Consider the following 11,471-nt stretch of genomic DNA (forward strand, 5'->3'; position numbering starts at 1 on the left):
TTGGGTTAAGACGCCTGCCGCGCAACCAGCACTCTCTGTTCCGTACAGCTCAAAGGGTTTCCCATAGTCTGGCATACCTAATGCTGGTGCCTGCGTTAGGCACTGTTTAAGTCTCTCAAATGCCATCTCGGACTCGTCTGTATGCGAAATCCGATCAGGTTTGTTTGAGGAGACCATCTCCTGCAGAGGTAACGCTAGAATGGAAAACCCTGGGATCCAGTTACGGCAATACCCACACATTCCTAAAAATGTTCTGATCTGTTGCTGGGTTTTTGGCAGAGTCATGTCTCTAATTGCTGGAATTCTATCAGTGGTCAGGTGTCTCAGTCCTTGTGTTAGACAGTGTCCCAAATATTTTACCTTAGTTTGGCATAATTGCAACTTGTCTTTGGAAACCTTGTGTCCTGTGTCTGAAAGATGAAACAGGAGCTGTTTCGTATCCTTCAGGGATGCTTCCAATGAATCAGAACACAGTAGTAGATCATCCACGTACTGTATTAATACTGATCAACTCTCTGGTTGGAAAGACTGTAAACAATCATGCAAAGCCTGGGAAAATATACTTGGACTGTCTATGAAACCTTGTGGTAATCGAGTCCATGTGTATTGGACTCCTCTGTATGTGAATGCAAACAAATATTGGCTGTCAGGGTGCAGAGGTACCGAAAAGAAAGCGGAGCAGAGGTCAATAACAGTGAAAAATTTTGCAGTGGGAGGGATTTGCATAAGGATGACAGCTGGATTTGGCACTACGGGGAACTGACTCTCAACTATTTTGTTGATCCCCCTTAGATCCTGCACTAGCCGGTAACCCCTCCCCCCACTCTTTTTCACAGGGAAGATGGGACTATTGGCAGTGCTGGACGTTCTTACCAGAATACCCTGTTGTAGCAAGCGCTCTATTACGGGATACACTCCTAACTCCACCTCTGGCTTCAGAGGGTACTGTGGGATTTTTGGAGCTATCCTACCATCTTTTACTTGTACAACTACTGGAGCTACGTTTGCCATTAATCCAGTGTCCTGTCCATCTTTAGTCCAAAGTGACTCTGGTATCTGGGATGTCATTTCTTCTACTTGGGATGGAGTCCTATTTGTCATAATGGTATGTGACATTAATTTTGATGGGGAGTCTAACATGTCTCGCACTTCCTGAGCGTGATTCTCAGGTATGTCCAAGAATACACCTTCAGGAGTACAATAAATGACGCACCCCATTTTACACAATAAGTCTCTTCCCAGGAGATTAGTCGGTGCCGATGCAGCCAGCAAAAAGGAATGCTTGGTATGTAAAGGCCCTACTGTAATCTCGGCTGGTTTGCTAACAGGGTAGTGCTGGACTACTCCCGTTACCCCTATGGCTGGAATTGTCTTACCAGTGGTTCTCATGCCCACTGTCGAATTTATCACTGATTTGGCCGCCCCTGTGTCTACAAGAAAGTTTAATGATTTACCAGCTACATTGATTGCAATTTCAGGTTCACTCCCAAGGCTTGCAATCAATTTTACTGGCTGCAGATTACAGGTATGGCCACACCCCTATTGGGTATGGTGACCTCCCTGAATCCCGCTGGCAGCAACTACTTGTGAAGGGGTTAAATGGGAACTGCCAGGAGTTTGCCAGTCTCTGTTCGGGGGGTATCTTTTTGTTTCTCCTGCATGTGGCTCATAACTCCGTCTCTGCGGACCTTGCTCCCAATGTCGTGTGTCGTGTCGTTGTCTAGGGGGTTGGTAAGATCTTTGCGAATTTTTCGCTCTACAGTCTCGTGCTATGTGTCCCTGTTTATGACAAAAATAACATGTTACCACATTTGACTTACCCACAGGGTTTGGTGATATAAACACAGGCTGTTTTGTGGTCAGGGCCTGTATACTTACTGACATTAACTTATCACCTTGCGACTCCCTGTGTCTGGTGATATTCCGGTCGTGATCAATAGCAGCCTCTCTCAAAGTAGCCACTGACAGACCTCGCCAACATGGTTGCGTGGTCTGTACCCTTGTCTTTAATGCTTCTTTTAAACCATCCATTAGCACAGATACTGCTACTTCTTGATGGTTTGCATTGGTCCTAATGTCCTCTATGCCAGTGTACTTTGCCATTTCTAATAATGCCCGGTGAAAATAATCAGCAGCTGTTTCTGTCTCTTTTTGTTTAATGGAAAAAATTCTATTCCATTTGGCTACAGCTGGGAAATACTCCTTTAACTGTAAATTTATTCTTTTTACGTTATCTTTGTTGTACACATCTGTAAGAGGTACATCCAGATCCAATCCACAGTCAGCTAAAAATTGAGCTGAGTCGACATTGGAGGGTAAACATGCCCTCAGCAATATCTGCCAGTCTTTGTTATTGGGCTCTAAAGTGTTTCCTAGGTCTCTGATGTATTTTTGGCTAGCAACTAAGTCTTTTCTGGGGTCAGGGAATTCAGACACTATGGTCCTTAATTCCATTCTGGAAAATGGGCTATACATGGCAATGTTCCTGATAGGAGTGACTCCTGATGTGTCAGTTTTCCCATTTGGAACAGCTATTACCCTAACAGGATTAAGTCTACTAACATCATTCTGTGTAGATTCTACAGCCTGTGGTGAAATGGTTTCAGCATAGTGTAAGGTGCCGTACTTACCCGTTGATACGACCTCACCTGTCCCTCCGCTAGGGGGCTTTGTTACTAATCTTATGGGTTGGGCCGTGCCTACTGTCGTTTCTGATATAGTGGCTGCTAGAGAGAGCGCCGATATTGTTGCCGATTCGTCCTCTTGATCACACTCCTGGAGAAAGTTCAAAACAGGGTACAACTTGCACGGGTTAATACTTGCATTGGTTAACTTATTAACATTATCCTTAACATTTATACAGTTGCTAAGTGCCTGTTTGTTACCCCCTGATGCGTCATTCTCCGCAACCAATTTCTCTCCTGATATGTATGGTGGCGGCGGGGCCGTGGCTATCAGTTTCCTGATAGGGCCAGATCCCGCCGCCAGAGCCAATCCTCTCTGTATTTCACCCTCCTGTTGCCATAGCTGCAAATAATCATAATGTTGGATTCGTCTCTTTGTTGATTTAATGAGACATATCCTCCTCCTTAAATTCATTAACACTTCTAGGCTGAAGCTACCTACTCTTGGGAATTTCTCCCCGTCATGTACTGTCATTCTCTCCCATTCATCACATAAAATTTCTGTATGTAAACCATATTTTTCACACATTACATACCTTGCCGACCCGACTGGTCGGTTTACTGAATCAACCCGAACCGAGGTTGATCGCCCCCTTCCTGAACAACTGGCCCCCATAATTTGCAGGTGTTGCTTGCTCTACCTCTGACCTTTATCTCAGGGTCTTCAGCGAACCCTTACAAAAAACCAAAATATTAAAAGATAGGTTGACGGTGAAGTTTACCGAGCACCTCACTCACTCGCCCACGCCGACCAATACGCCCACACACTGATATAGCGCTGGCGTACTCGACCCAGGGCCCCTATGAACCTCTATTTACTGGAACATGCGAGAGATATCCGAAGAACACTTACTCTTTCCAGTAACTATTGGTTGTTGGACAATTCCTGAGTGACCAGCGAACTTCCCTTCAGAAAATAAAAAATTACACAAATCACGTCAGAATGTACAAATAGTTTTATGACCGGGTTTGTACACAAATGGTACTGGTCAGACTAACTTAATGCACACAATTACGTGCGGTACAATCGTTCAGCACATAAGCAACTAATCTTATGTACGGAGCGACAAGTGGAATCGACATTCAGCAGCTGCGAATTCCTTCAGCCTGAGCTTTTTATGGCCTATATGGGTGTCGCACCAACCCTTCTTGGTGTTGTGCCTTGTCTCTATAGCGGACTTCCTTGTCTGCTGTACTTGGACCTCCTGGTCTGTTATGCGACCTCCTGGTCTGTTACAGTATGACCTCCTGGTCTGCTACACTCTAATGCTCAAATTTTATGTTTAACCAGAGATGCCTCCCTAGCCACCACGTATGTCACTTACACGTATGTACTTCACGAGAACTCGATGATTTCTGTGGTTCAATCCCCAAAATTGTAAAAACAAACACTCACTCACCACATACACACTTTTGTTTCTATTTCTATTTCTGCGCAGAAATTTTTCTTTAGACCAGATGTGTTGTAAATTTGGAGAAGGATCTGTTAATTTAAATTTCGGATTTAAAATAGATTTGCGCTATTTATCGCCTGTTGCGCTATTTATCGCTTGTTGCGCTATTTATCGCCTGTTGCGCTATTTATCGCTTATTGCGCTATTTATCGCTTATTGTGCTATTTAAAAATCAACACTATCGTGTGATTTGAGTTACGTGGGCGTACCCAGACGCTCCGTTGCGTAATTTACGCTACGTGCGTCGGCCTTTGCGTACGCGAGTCTCAGCCTTTTGTTAGAGACACGTGTATACAAAACCAATGTCCACCGTAACACAACTAACACGTTTTATCAATGTAGATGATCCTCGATCGTCTACCGTGCAACACACCAATCTCTCCTTTTACCTTTAGGTAGAGCTGCGTGTGTGCTTTACACTTTATCCCTTAACGCATTACTTTTACACTTTAACTATGAAATAGCGACAAATCTCTCTTAGCACGTTTTATCAATTATAAAATGGCAAACAGGAGAGTGATATATGAAAATACACGAATGAAAAAGAAATGCAGATATGCGTGTGTGCGTACGCAAGATAGAAATAAACAGTTTTAAAAGACACTAGTGTGTTGTTCTTACCTCCGGTTCCCGGATTCCTTCAGCACCCTTTACTAAGCGAAACAGACGCTTAACCCGTCAGCACTGCGAAGAATATGATCTCCCACCCTTTGCTGATGGATAATGTCTGCTGAAATTACCTAGCAGAGATATGTGAAGGACAGGACGAGCCGCCAATTGATAAAGCTAAATATTTATCTTATTTAAAACCCTTTGTGAGGTCTAAGAACACTGTACGCTATTTGCGTATGGAGTACCGTAAGGGTACGCTCGTTGCGTAACAATCGCTTAGCCGTGGTCGAGACGCTCAAGCGTCACGTTCGCTCACGGCCAAGAGATCACAGGCAGGCACGCTATTGGCTGCTGACTAACGTAATGGTTCGCTATAGCGTAACGGACGCTGTATCGGGAGCGGGCTGCTCGAGCGATACAGACGCTCACGAGAATACGCTGTTGGTATCGGGCACACTTATAGGTGAGCGACTACCGTAATGCTACGCTATCAGCGTAGCGGACGCTCGAGACCACGAGGAGATCACGAGCGGCGCCGACGCTCACAATGTTAAACCTTTATGTCTAAACCACAAACAATGTAATTTGCTGTAAAACCTTAGTGTAGAGATAGGGTGTAAATGCAACACTGTATAACCTTATTAACTCAAAAGCTGTTCGAGCGTCACCGACGCTCTGAGAATACTTAACACTATAAGAAATACACAAATACCGTGCTTAGGGTCCAACGCCTAATATATATATTATGAATGTTATACTTGCAAAAGAATTAACACAATACAAGTCATACACTACAATATAACATAGACTAACTAACCAGGTAACTACACAGTAAATACAATACAAGTACGTTTAAGAGAAAATGAGAGAAAGAGAAGAGCGAGAGAGAAAGATATGGCCCATAATAACAAGAAAAGACAATATGATTACGGAGAAAACTTACGCACAAAGGAAACGATCGCATGCGCCTCTGGACATCCAGCTCCCGATTTTCAGCAATGATAACCGATGAAGAGTGAGTGCTGGATGTGATCGGCCTGTCTATTTATGCCCCACACACAATACAATTCAATGGTCCCTACAATCTCATTGTTCATTGGACACAGGAATTCGTCTTTGCATTATAACAAAAGGTCATAGGTTGATTCATACAGGTGGGCTGTGACTATTTCCAACAGCTCAGGTGGGAGGGAAACTGGGTTTCCCGCCGCATGGATAAGTAAGTGCAAATACAGTAAATGTTCATAAACTTCTTATGTCCATAACTATTCGCACGAGCGATTGATCCGCTTCAAACCAACACCGGAATATTGCTAATTAAATACTCTTCCGATGGATACTAAACACCACTGTATTACTCCTGTCTGACCCTTCGTATCAAACAATGAGGGATCTCTCTGTCCAGGAACATACTACATTAACTAAACTTTCAGAATCTATCAAAGGGACCATAATCTACAAAATGCATTATATGGTGAAAATATGTAACGAAAGAGTTGCCCGCTAGACGCACACAATCTCTACCGTAAATGCGCATACCGTGCGCCTGCGGGTGCCCGCAACAGCGAGTATGCGCACGCACGGGAGAGCGCACGCATGCGCAGCAGGGACACATATGAGGTGCAAATATGGCAGTGTGCATCGTGATATTTTTCTGACTTTGACAGCTTACATGATTCTCCGCCCAGCGAAGAATTCTGGTGGCTTCCGCCATCGCCACTCTGCTCCTTGTGCCGCCTTGGCGGTTTACATGAACTACTGCGGTGACGTTGTCTGACTGGATCAGAACTGGTTGGTCGCGAAGTAAGGTCTCCGCTTGACATAGGGCGTTGTATATGGCCCTTAGCTCCAGGATGTTGATGTGAAGACAAGTCTCCTGACTTGACCAAAGACCTTGGAAATTTCTTCCCTGTGTGGCTGCTCCCCAACCTCGGAGGCTCGCGTTCGTGGTCACCAGGATCCAGTCCTGAATGCCGAACCTGCGGCCCTCTAGAAGGTGAGCACTCTGCAGCCACCACAGGAGAGATACCCTGGCCCTGGGGGACAGGGTGATCAACTGATGAATCTGTAGATGTGACCCGGACCACTTGTCCAGTAGGTCCCATTGCAAGATCCTCGCATGGAACCTGCCAAAGGGAATGGCCTCGTATGATGCCACCATCATTCCCAGGACTCGAGTGCAGTGATGCACTGACACCTGTTTTGGTTTCAATAGGTTCCTGACCAGAGTCATGAGTTCCTGGGCCTTTTCTATCGGAAGATAACCCCTTTTCTGGTCCGTATCCAGAATAATGCCCAAGCAAAGTCAGACGAGTCGTAGGAACCAACTGCGACTTCGGGATATTGAGAATCCAGCCGTGTTGCTGTAACACCTTCAGTGAAAGTTATACGCTGTTCAGCAACTGCTCTCTTGATCTCGCTTTTATGAGGAGATCGTTCAAGTACGGGATAATTGTGACACCTTGCTTTCGCAGGAGCACCATAATTTCCGTCATTACCTTGGTGAAAATTCTCGGAGAAAATTCTGGAGAGACCAAACGGCAACGTCTGAAATTGGTAATGACAATACTGTACCGCAAATCTTAGGTACGCCTGATGAGGTGGATAAATGAGTACATGAAGGTCCAGAGATATCATAAAATCCCCCCCTTCTAGGCTGGCGATGACCGCTCTTAGCGATTCCATCTTGAACTTGAACCTTTTCAAGTATAGGTTCAGGGATTTTAAATTTAATATGGGTCTGACCAAACCGTCCGGTTTTGGGACTACAAACAGGGTCGAATAATTTCCCTTTCCTTGTTGAAGCAGGGGAACCTTGACCACCACCTGTTGAAGATACAATTTGTGAATTGCATTTAACACTATCTCCCTTTCCTGGGGAGAAGATGGTAGGGCCGATTTGAAAAACCGGCGAGGAGGCACCTCTTCGAATTTCAGCTTGTAACCCTGAGAAACAATTTCTATTGCCTAGGGATCCACCTGCGAATGAACCCAGATGTGGCTGAAAACTCGAAGACGTGCCCCCAACTGGGCGGACTCCTTTAGCGGAGCCCCAGCGTCATGCGGTGGATTTTGTAGAGGCCGGGGAGGACTTCTGTTCCTGGGAACTAGCTGTGTTGTGCAGCTTCTTCCCTCTGCCCTTACCTCTGGCAAGAAAGGACGCACCTCGTACTTTCTTGTTTCTCTGTGATCGAAAGGACTGCATTTGATAATGTGGTGCTTTCTTAGGCTGTGAGGGAATATAAGGCAAAAAATTTGATTTACCAGCTGTAGCTGTGAAGACTAGGTCCGAGAGACCTTCCCCAAACAATTCCTCACCCCTGTAAGGTAAAACCTCCATATGCCTTTTTGAGTCGGCATCACCTGTCCATTGCCGGGTCCATAGGACTCGTCTAGCAGAAATCGACATAGCGTTTATTCTAGAACCCAGTAGACTAATGTCACTTTGAGCATCTCTCATATATAGGACAGCATCTTTTATATGCCCTATGGTCAATAACATAGCATCCTTATCTAGGGTCTCAATCTCTGCTGATAAGGTATCTGTCCATGCTGCCACCGCGCTACAACCCCGGCCGACGCAATTGCCGGTCTGAGTAAGGTACCAGAATGTGTGTAAATGGACTTTAGGGTAACCTCCTGCTTGCGGTCAGCATGGTCCCTGATGGTAGCCGTATCCTGGGATGGCAGCGCTACCTTTTTGGATAAGCGTGTCAATGCTTTATCCACCCTAGGGGAGGATTCCCACCGTATCCTGTCCATTGGCGGGAAAGGATACGCCATAAGAATCCTTTTGGGAATCTGCAGCTTTTTGTCTGGAGATTCCCAAGCTTTTTCACATAATTCGTTCAACTCATGTGAGGGGGGAAAGGTTATCTCAGGTTTCTTTCCCTTATACATGTGTACCCTCGTGTCAGGGACAGGGGACTCTGTGATGTGCAAAACATCTTTTATTGCAATAATCATATATCGAATACATTTAGCCAATTTTGGCTGTAACTTTGCATCATCGTAGTCGACACTGGAGTCAGAATCCGTGTCGGTATCTGTGTCAACTATTTGGGATAGTGGGCGCTTTTGAGACCCCGAAGGTCCCTGCGACATAGGGACAGGCATGGGTTGACTCCCTGACTGTTCCCTAGCTTCAGCTTTGTCTAATCTCTTGTGTAATAAGTTTACATTAGCACATAAAACATTTCACATATCCATTCAGTCAGGTGTCGGCGTTGTCGATGGAGACACCACATTAATTTGCTCCTGCTCCTCTCTAGGAGAGCCTTCTACCTCAGACATGTCGACACACGTGTACCGACACACCATACACTCAGGGAATCCTCTTATCTGAGGACAGTTCCCCAACAAGGCCCTTTGGAGAGACAGAGAGAGAGAGTATGCCAGCACACACCCCAGCGCTATATGACCCAGGAAAAAAACACAATAATTTTATGTTTACCCAGTAGCGCTGTATTTCCATATATATATGCGCCTAATTATGTGCCCCCCTCTTCTTTAAGACCCTCTTTCTACCGTGGTATAAGCAGGGGAGAGTCCGTGGAGCTTCCCCTCAGCGGTGCTGTGGAGAAAATGGTGCTGGTGAGTGCTGAGGGAGAAGCCCCACCCCTTCAGCGACGGGCTTCTGTCCCGCTCAAATATAGTAAAAAAATGGCGGGGGCTCTTATATATATATATATACAGTGCCTAGCTGCATATATATTTATTTTGCCAAAGAGAGGTCTATATTGCTGCCCAGGGCGTCTCCCCTGAGCCCTTCACCCTTACACTGACTGCCGTGTGTGAGGTGTATGGGAGCAATGGAGCACAGCTTTACTGCTGTGCGTTACCTCAGTGAAGATCATGAAGTCTTCCGCCGGCTCTGAAGTCTTCTTTTCTTCTCATACTCACCCGGCTTCTATCTTCCGGTTCTGCGAGGGGGACGGCGGCGCGGCTCTGGGACGGACGGCGAGGGTGAGACCTGCGTACCGATCCCTCTGGAGCTAATGCTGTACAGTAGCCTAAGAAGCAGAGCCTATCAACTCACAGAAGTAGGTGTGCATCTCTCCCCTCCGCCCCTCGATGCAGGGAGTCTGTTGCCAGCAGGCTCCCTGAAAATAAAAAAATCTAACAAATATACTTTCTGTCAGGAAACTCAGGAGAGCTCCCTGAAAAGCACCCAGTCTCCTCTGGGCACAGTAGTAAACTGAGGTCTGGAGGAGGGGCATAGAGGGAGGAGCCAGTGCACACCCAGATCTAAAGTCTTTCTTTAAGTGCCCATGTCTCCTGCGGAGCCCGTCTATCCCCCATGGTCCTTACGGAGTCCCCAGCATCCTCTAGGACGTAAGAGAAAAATTATGCTGGCAGAAAAATCCAATTGAGTGATTAAACAGCTCCAGAGCTGCTCTGTAAGGCAAGTAAAAGGGTGTGGGCCCTGCAGCACTACCTGTAGTTTGCATTGTGCATTGGAAGCCTAGTTTGCTGTCTGTTTCCACTTCTTTTTTCTTGAGCCCCTCCCGTCTATACCCTTGTGCACTATCCTGACTTCTCCTCCCGTCTGCTTACTTTGTGCCTTCCAATGCACAATGCAAACTACAGGTAGTGCTGCAGGGCCCACACCCTTTTACTTGCCTTATAGAGCAGCTCTTGAGCTGTTACAGTGCCCAGCTGCTGCAAGAAATCAGCGTGAATGCTTCAGGGGCTGGGGCATGGCCAACATGAGCCCCACACCGAAGGAGGGTGGAGGTGTTTAATGCGAACTAGGGGTCTCGCACAATGCGAACTACAGGTAGTGCTGCAGGGCCCACACCCTTTTACTTGCCTTACAGAGCAGCTCTGGAGCTGTTACAGTGCCCAGCTGCTGCAAGAAATCAGCTTGAATGCTTCAGGGGCTGGGGCATATCCAACATGAGCCCCACACCGACGGAGGGTGGAGGTGTTTAATGCGAACTAGGGGTCATCCAAGTGCCGCAAAAGGCCGCCATGCCCTGCACGCCCCTTTTCTCTTTTCATATGCAGACGAGGGTTGAAGCCAACTTTGACCCACTGCTTGGATGACATCGCCATATGCAAATCCATCTGCTGCAGGCCTTCCCCCAGGAATGCTTGCACTAGTTGTTGCATTTGGTTTGTTGTTTGGGGGTGCTTCAGTATTAGGCAGCCTTCTGCCCTCCCATGTTCATCTGAAAATATGTGTTCTCTCTGCAGTTGTTGTCCCCAGATGAGAGTTCCCTTGTGCTGCCTCAGTTGAATCTCCTTTACTTGACAGAGATGTGCCTGAGCAGCGGCCCTCCCCAGCCCTATCCCAAATCATACTTATTTTGCATAGGAGATACCATGGTCATGAAGACTGTTCTCCCAGGGTGCGGTTCATTCATTGCATTCTGGGTATGCTGACCCCTGTGATTTCCCCAAATGTGGGAAACTCGACTGCATTATTTAATGCGAACTAGGGGTCATCCAAGCACCGCAAAAGGCCGCCATGCCCTGCATACCCCTTTTCTCTTTTCATAAGCAGACGAGGTTTGAAGCCAACTTTGACCCACTGCTTGGATGACATCACTTGCTGCCTTTCCAATGAAGCAAGTTTAATTTAATAATAGGTGAAAAACCATCCCTACAAAGGTGTTAATCAGATACTTGGCTTTGTGGACACTTTTCAGAGCACAAATTTGTTAGCATAAAAATAAAGCCAGAAAATGAAGAGCTGTTTAATCACTCAATTGGATTT

The 11,471-nt window shown here is 46.3% G+C and overlaps 1 pseudogene; it reads left to right on the top strand.

Moving 5' to 3' along the window:
* Positions 1-11,052: 11,052 nt before the first annotated feature.
* LOC134994614 (U1 spliceosomal RNA) lies at positions 11,053-11,231 on the top strand (annotated as a pseudogene).
* Positions 11,232-11,471: the final 240 nt, after the last annotated feature.

This window comes from Pseudophryne corroboree, unplaced genomic scaffold (genome assembly GCF_028390025.1).
Source record: "Pseudophryne corroboree isolate aPseCor3 unplaced genomic scaffold, aPseCor3.hap2 scaffold_1320, whole genome shotgun sequence".
Lineage (NCBI taxonomy): Eukaryota > Metazoa > Chordata > Amphibia > Anura > Myobatrachidae > Pseudophryne > Pseudophryne corroboree.